This window comes from Calliphora vicina, chromosome 4 (genome assembly GCF_958450345.1).
Source record: "Calliphora vicina chromosome 4, idCalVici1.1, whole genome shotgun sequence".
NCBI lineage: Eukaryota > Metazoa > Arthropoda > Insecta > Diptera > Calliphoridae > Calliphora > Calliphora vicina.
Window position 1 is genome coordinate 9,338,211 of NC_088783.1, and position 8,836 is coordinate 9,347,046.

Consider the following 8,836-nt stretch of genomic DNA (forward strand, 5'->3'; position numbering starts at 1 on the left):
TATGCAAAATTGACTGCATTGAACTTTAACGAATAACAAAAAAATATATGAAAAATTCTACCTAACACAAATTCATAAATATACGCACTAGGTACATATCTTGTGAATATTTTCATTTTATTTTATATATGTATGTATAGATTCTTCTTTTTTTTTGTGGAAAATATTCAATTTTTTATTAAAAGCCAACAAAACAAAATGCTTTTTATTTTAGCATATAAACTATTTTTGGAATCATGTAGGCACAAATCGAGAATAGGAAAAAACACATAAAATTTGTTTAGAATTTCTACCACTGACTGCCACCGAACATTTTATGAAGAAAACAACTACACCGTTTCCAATTATCGGCAATAAGTAAGCTTATTTCTTGAACAAAAATTGATTTAAAAAAAATTAAAATAAGTATGTATCTCCAAAACTGCTTAACAGATTAAATAACAATTTAATAAATAGTTTTAATAGGTTTTAACGTCTAGAAATAGGGTCAGATGTCAATTATTTTTATGATATATTGAATGATATAAAGAAAGGATTAACTGCATTTGAATTTTTAAATTTCAGTTTATCGATATTAATAAATCAAAAACATTATCAAAAATATCCCAGTAATGAAATGCAATTACTAAGAAGTAGTTTGATAATGGTTGACACATATAATCTGATATATAAGTATGTACTTGTTTATGAAATTCAGCATTAATTCATAAAAAATATTCATTCAGCCTTGAAAAATTAATTTTTGTTAATTCAAATCTAATCTAATTGTTTTAATTGTTTTCTACTTCTTCGTTTTCAAATTGTTTTTTTAATCTCCTAGAAAATAAATGAACAATCATTTATTTTCATTTTTATACCCTTCACCTTCGTGAGAAAGGTATATCTAAAATTTATCATTCCGTTTGTAATTTCCACAATACAATTTTGCGACCCTACGGTGTTTGCAGATACTTCGGTAACGGTAATTTTAATGATAACGGTAATTTCATGTTGAATTATATTATTATTGGGTATTTTACTTAAATGGGAGTTACAATAGATGTCATTTTTTGTTTTTCATAACTTATAAGTCATTTATTCTCACTTAGATAATGAACATTATAGTGTGAACAACAAGGTTTTTTTTGTTTCGAAAATTTCGAATTTTGTACCAACGTATCGTCATATGCGGGAAGTATTGTTCTTTAATTTGCAAAAAGTTCGCTGAAACATACTGATTGCTCACCAAAGCAATGTGTTTCATCGGTTTCAACGTGCGAGAGATGGTTTGTACGGTTCAGTAGTGGTAATTTTGACACGAAGGCAAAGATCGCCCAGGCAAGCCAACAAAATGTGAAGACCAAAAATTGAAGGCATTACTCAGTGTCAAACTTAACAAGAACTTGCTAAATCAAAACGTTTGCAAGCAGCAGGATTCATACAAAAGCAGGAAAATCGGGTACCAACGAATTGAAGCCAAAAGAGCTTAAGAGACGATTTTGCATGTCCGAAATGATGTTTGAACGCTATAAAAGAAGATTATTTTTGCACCGAATCATTACTTGCGATAACCCGAAGCGTAAGAGATCGTATGTGAAGCACGGCCAACCAGCCGAATCGACACCAAAGGGTCCTATCTTTTATGAGCTACTGACATCTGAGCAGACCATCATAGGAATCCTGTACCGAACGCAACTGATTCGTTTAAAGCGAGCATTGGCCGAAAAACGCCCAGAATATGCGGACAGACATGAAAGACAGAAGTTGGAAAGTCCAGACTGTGCCACGTCCGACTACTATTTGATTCATTCGATGAATTTTGTGTTGAATCGTTATTGGCCTCAAAAGATGAGCAGTTCTTTTGGTTCGGAATCCATATTGTTACGTTTTTACCTTTTAAAATCGGTGGTTTATTTCCTTTACATAAACCGAATACTTTTTATTGCAAGTAGTACTTTTTATTGCAAGTAGTTTAAAATTGTAACAACTCTTTATTTATTCGGACAAAAATTTTTTTTATCCCGAATTTTTTTTTCGATAAATATTAAAAAAAAAAAATTTAAAAACAATTCGAAAAAAAATTTCCAAAAAATTAAAACAACAACTTTGGAAAAAAAATTTTCTTTACCTAAAAATATTTAAAAATTTTATTATGAAGTATAATTTGGTGAAGGGTATATAAGATTCGGCACAGCCGAATACAGCTCTCTTACTTGTTTTAAAAATATTTAGAAAATAATTCTACTTTGACTCAAAACTTCACTTATAATATTCAACATTTAGAAGTTATCCGATCGAAAAATCGTATTAGATCGAAATGTCTTCAAAACTGATTCTGAGTCGATCGGTATACTTTAAGGTTATATTAATATTTTTGGGCGTTACAAAAATCAGTACAAAATAGATGTATAAATTAATGTTACATTTAAAAATTTATTTATAAAGTACCCGTAAAGAAAAAATAAGGTTTTGCTGATTATATGGTATTAAGGTTACTATAACCCAATCATGATCCCAATCATAACATAGTTATGTATAAACACAATAGGTGATATGATGATATTATGATAACTGTACAATCAATATTGTATATGTTTTTTATGATGATGTAAAACACGTCTTTTTTGGCATTTCGAACCAAATCCAAAATTATTTTTTTAATTTCATGATTATGTGTTGAATATTTCCATATAGATTTCTTTAAATTAATTAAAATCGTGTCAGATTTAAGTATTAAAAGATTCCATAATTTCAGAAACTGTAAATGGTGTGAATTTTGTTTGCCTTAATAGCAGTACATATTGATAGAATTTGGTAAAAAAAAAACAAAAAATATTCCCTCTCCGAGATGAGGCAGAGATAATTTCTGTGTAGGAGGAATGGAAAGGAGATAAATCGATGAAGTAATCGAATATATATGTATGTATGCATATATAGGTAATACAACATACATACAAATGTAAATATCTACATAAATTCATGTATTGTAAATATACAATACGAATATGTATTAAACATCATTTAAAAAACATTTGTAGTATGTACATAAGGAACAATAAGAGAAACTGGAATTTAAAAGATTTAATTTATTTTCTTTTTTATATATAAAAAAATTTTTAAAAGATATTTATCCAAAAATACACACACATACGCCATTTCTCTCACATATACGCACACAACCACACTGACATGCAAATACAATTCAGTGTGTTTTCGGTATTTTTTTATTTTTTTGTTTTTTTTTTTCAAATGTGCATGTGAATTTTTCCAAATTGAGTGTGCTCTGCTGATGCTAGCAAGTCCGTCGAAGTCTATGATGGAATAAAAATAAAATATAAAAAAAAATAAAGCAAAGAATACAAGTAGAATATAGTGGGTGGGAGGTCAATTAAATTCGATATGTACAAATTTTATATATTCTGAGTTTTCTTTTCTTTTTTCTTTTTTGCTGCTACTTTCATTAAATGGTTGAATTGTTTGTTGTTGGCTTTGTTTCTGGCCTATTATCTTGCACATTTACTTGTTTTGTTTGTTTATTTAACAATTGAAGATCGAAAAACTTTTGCTAAATAAAAGAAAACTTTTAAAACTTATTGACTAGAAAATATATATGTACATATATATTTTTTTAAAATTTAAAAAATCTATTTGATATATTTATATAGTGATTTGTGACATACCCTCATAAATAGCATAGTTCCAGACAGTTAGACAGATTTTCTTATCTTGATTCCAGTACTTGATGTTTATACCTCCCCAGCAAAAAAATGCATTTCAAAATAATAGGTTGAGATATTAAAATAATTACTTAACACGTTGATTTTATTGAAGTTATGTACTTATATCGAAGCTTACAAATAGGGAATTAAATAACACATTACTAGGGGGCGGATTAATATACAAATCTCATTGTGTTCCTATTATATAAAACCTGAATAGTTTCGACAGTTTTCGATTTTTCATAAGTTTTTTAAAACACAAAAATTTGATATTTTCAGGTTAAAAATATATTTTTTGCTTCAATTTGTTACTTTAATTCCGATACTAATGAGCCGATTAAAAAGCAATATATAAACAGAGTAAAGTTTTTGAGTTATCATAAATTATGTGGTGAAACTTCTAAAAAAATTAAAAATTTTCCAAAAAAAAAATTTTCAAAATTTTCTTAAAAATTCAGGATTTTTTAAAATTTTTCACTTTTATTTTGAAATATCTGTACAATATAAATTTATTCAAAGTATTGGCCATTGTTTTCTATGACCTTTTCCCATCATTCGGGCTACATATGGATTCCGAGCCAAAAAAACTGCTAATCTTTTGAGGCCAATAACGAATCAAGCCAAGAGATCGTTCTGAATCAATCGAAACAAATAGCAGTAGGACGGGGCACAGTCTGATCTATAATGCGGATGAAGTAAAACTTCCCAACCACTTAATTCTAAATACTTTTTAACAGGTATTGCAACATGTGGCCGATCGTAGTCATGATGGAATATAACGGTTTCATGTCTGGCAGCATATTCTGGACGTTTTTCGGCCGAACAGATACGTTCGGTACTGGTTCCCTGTGATGGTCTGGTCAGATTTCAGCAGCTCATAACAGATAGGACCCCATACCAAATATAGATAATTACCTTAGCTCAATGGATATTTGGCTTCGGTGTCGATTTGGCTGGTTGGCCGGGCTTCACATTTGTTCTTATGCTTCGGGTTATCATAATGGATCCATTTTTCATCGCAAGTAATGATTCGGTGCAAAAATTATATTTTTTTTTCTTTTATAACCTTCAAGCATAATTTCAGACATGCAAAATCGTATTTCAAGGCCACTCGACTTAAATTCGTTGGTACAAAATTCGGCATTTTCAAAGCAAAAAAAAACTTTGTTGTTATACCCTTCACCATGAGTGGCAAGAGTATATGTATAAGTTTGTCATTCCGTTTATAATTTCTACATTTTCCATTTGCTACCCCACAAAGTATATATATTCTCGATCGTTATAGATAGCGAAGACGATATAGCCATATCCGTCTGTATGTTAAAATCAACTTTCCGTAGCCCCCAAATAACTTAAAAACATGATTGATACATAAATAAAAGGAGATCGGCCCACAACTGGCTGAGATATAAGGAAAACCCTCAATTTTTTGCCTATTTTTTATCTATATCTGGATTACTAAGTCATTAATATAGATATTTCAAAGTCCTTTCCAACGATGTATACAAGGATATAGTAAGTTGGACCTACAATCGGTCAAAATCGGGAAAAATATGTTTTAACCCGAATTTTTTACCCAAAAAATTTATTTGTCATAGATTTTTTTCACTAATAAATCCTTAAAAAAAAATTTTAAAATTTTTAAAAAAATTAAAAATCAATTTCGAAAACAATTTTGAAGAAAAAAAATAAATTTAGTTTACCTCAAAATATTTAAAAATTTGTATTTTAATGTATAATGGTGGAGGGTTTATATAGTGTTTATAAACCGGTTAACCGGTTAACCGAAAAACCGGTTTTTCTTCGAAATCTCGGTTTTTTGCGAACCGGTTAATTTAAAATGTTGATTTTCGGTTAACCGGTTTATCCGGTTTTTATCACTCGGTTAACCGGTTTTTTAAATTTTAGACTAAAATTGATAAATCTCACGTTTTTGTGCATTTTTAATATTATCAGACACATTATTGGTCTGATTTGAAACCTAAAGTGCTGATTAACAATACAAACCTCTTTAGATTAATATTTTTAAGAATAACAATGATTCTGAATAGTAGAGGACGATGAGTTTACTTAAAAACTTTTTCAGAATAAATTTCACATAATGAACCTATTAATAATTATATTCCGCATAATTCTATAAGTTTAGGCTAAATCTCACTAATGATTCATATCATATCAGAAAGTAGAGGTGATAATTAATTTCAAAATTATGAAATTTTTAATTATGAAAGTGATTTACATTTTTTGGTTGAATAAACCAATAATTAAAACAAGTATTATATATTTAAGGTATTTATAGACGGCAATGCTGAGTATTAATATTTGTCAAAAACTCAAGTGTCACAATACAATTTCATCGTCTAAACAAAATATGTATTAGATTTTCAAAAAATACGAATGATTTTTTTGATTTACGGTCGGTATTCAAAATTTGTTTAAAACTATTCAAAAACTTTTTATTTTCATATAAAGGCAAACAAAAATGTCAAGAAAATATAAAATAAAAATAAAGTTTGCAGAAAAATATCAATCAACAATGAAATAATATATGTATAATAATATCGTGTAAACAATAAATGTTTTTTTGAAACGATTTCTTTAAATACCGAAAGATTTCAATAATATTTTAAATTTGAAAAGTGTTAATACTCAGTATTGTCGTCTATAAATACCTTTAGTAACATATTTATACTCAATTCCATTTGACTGAGATAATAATTTTGAAATTTTTACAAAATAAATGGACTTAGCACATTTGTATATTTGTAGTTATTTAATATTAACCATTCCTGACTACTAAAAATTACAAAATTTAAAGCTGTATATACTTTATTGTACATTTGATGTTTTTTACATATATATGACGGTTAACCGGTTTAACCGGTTTTTTCGATGTCGGTTAACCGAAAAACCGGTTTCTTAAAAAAGCCCAATTTTCGGTTAACCGACAAACCGGTTTTTTAAAAATTCGGTTTTTTATAAACACTAGGTTTATATGATTCGGCACATCCGAATATAGCTCTCTTACTTGTTTACATTATAATATTCAATAACTAAGTAAGAATAAATGACAGAAATGTTCCCTTTAAAATTACATATAAGTTATTAAAAACAAAAACCGCGTTCAAAAGATCTATTGTAAATCCCCCATTTTTAAGTTTGACTCAATAGTTTTTACATAAAAAATTAATTAAGTGTATCAAAAACATTCATATTATTTTTTTATCGTAATTTCAATTTATAAAGCATTTCGTTACCGAAAGATTTTGTAACCTCACATACGCAATCTGCACAGGACGATGAATTTATGTTCAAACTTTTCCAGAATCAATGACACATCAAGAAACCGGTTAACCGGTTTCAGCTTACACGGTTAACCGAAGAACCGGTTTTACAAAAATGGCCAATTTGCGGTTAACCGACGAACTAGTTTTTCGGATTTTTATAAACTACACAACAAAAATAGGTTTCATATGTATATACAGAAGATATATCATCTAATTTTATGGCCAATTAGTAAATATGTTATGTATTTAATTATAGATTTACTTAAATAACTTTTACTCAAGAATTTGCTCGCTCAAATTACAAATTTTATAATTATCGTTTGTATACAAATATTGGACAAAATATTATACAGTAGTTGACTTTTAGTTATATTTTAAGGAAATCTATTTAAAAACTATCCATCAAAATGATTGCGGAGTGAAATCAGTTGACTAAGACCACAAAGAATATAAACACAGTAGATATTGAGAATCGGATACAGTTTAGCTAAATTAATGCGGTGGAAGAGCATATCGCTGTATTTGTATCGCTCGTTACTTTATAGATATTGTAGGTACATATTCCAAATGACACCGGAGATAGGTTTAACATATAGCGGAAGTTTTTCCTAGTTGTTATGTATAGTTACATTATTTATTGTACAGATATATATTCAAACTAACGGAAATATAAAACATCCGAAACTTGGCATCACTTTTTATAAACAGTACGTTTGTTACAACTCTGTTATTTTTGTTTTTGAGTCCTATCTGCTTTGTTTTTGTTATACTTATTTGCCTCTTATTCAGTGATGTAAACTTTTTTTCTCAATATCAAAAGTAGCTAGAAAATAGTAAACCTTACTTATAACTTATTTTATTAAATAAAATTTATTTATCTTTCTTATTTGGAAATATATAGCAAAATTTACAGAAAATTAACTAATTTTCTAGAAATACACTTAATAAATACTACAATGTTTGTAGACTACTAAAATATGACTTTTGCCACCTTACACTGCAGCCACACGATCAAGTTTTTCTTGATAGTCTTTTACATATACTGTTTGTCAAAATTTATAAAAATTGAAAGCGGTGACGTAGGCAGCACGCAACTTGAAAACAATTTTAGTACAAATTGGACATAAAAATGTAATCAGCTGTTTTCTTGAATGAAAAATTGAACACCAACTTGAATGTGAAATTGAATGCAAGTTCGTTTCAATTCTTAAAAGTGTGAGTGTATTAGTAAAAAAGTGTGAGTGTATTAAAACTTGAAAGGCAAAACTTGATCGTGTAACCCCCAAGTTAGGAAAAATTTTCTACTGATTCCATTTTTTCGCCTGGTTATATGTTTGCTTTTAGAGAACATGGAAAATAATGGCTTTTATTGCACAATTATATTCTAAAAAACCTACGGATTTCGATAATATTTTTAATTGTAAATAATGCATAAGCCTTCACTATTTTAAATATACGCCACTTAAACATACAATAAAAATTTTACATTTAAATTAGATTTTTTCAATTAATTACCTCCGTATTCATACAAAAATTTTAAATTTAAACAATGTTTTAAAGCAATATTTCCATACAAAATTTGATTATAAAATGTTGTGTAAATTTAAAAATTGTTTACGAATTTAGTTTGCTTTATTTATAAACATTTTAAAACTTAAGATTTATAAAAGTATTAAAAAAAAAATAATGATTTCTGAAATAACAGACAAAAATCACCTATTGAATTCTCTTTATATTTGCTAAAACACTTTATTGTCCGCTAAATTGATTTCAAAATCGCTAAATTTGTATTGAAAATGCTAAATTATCATCACTGCTCTTTTTGCTTCTTCTTTTCTTCTCTACTATCTT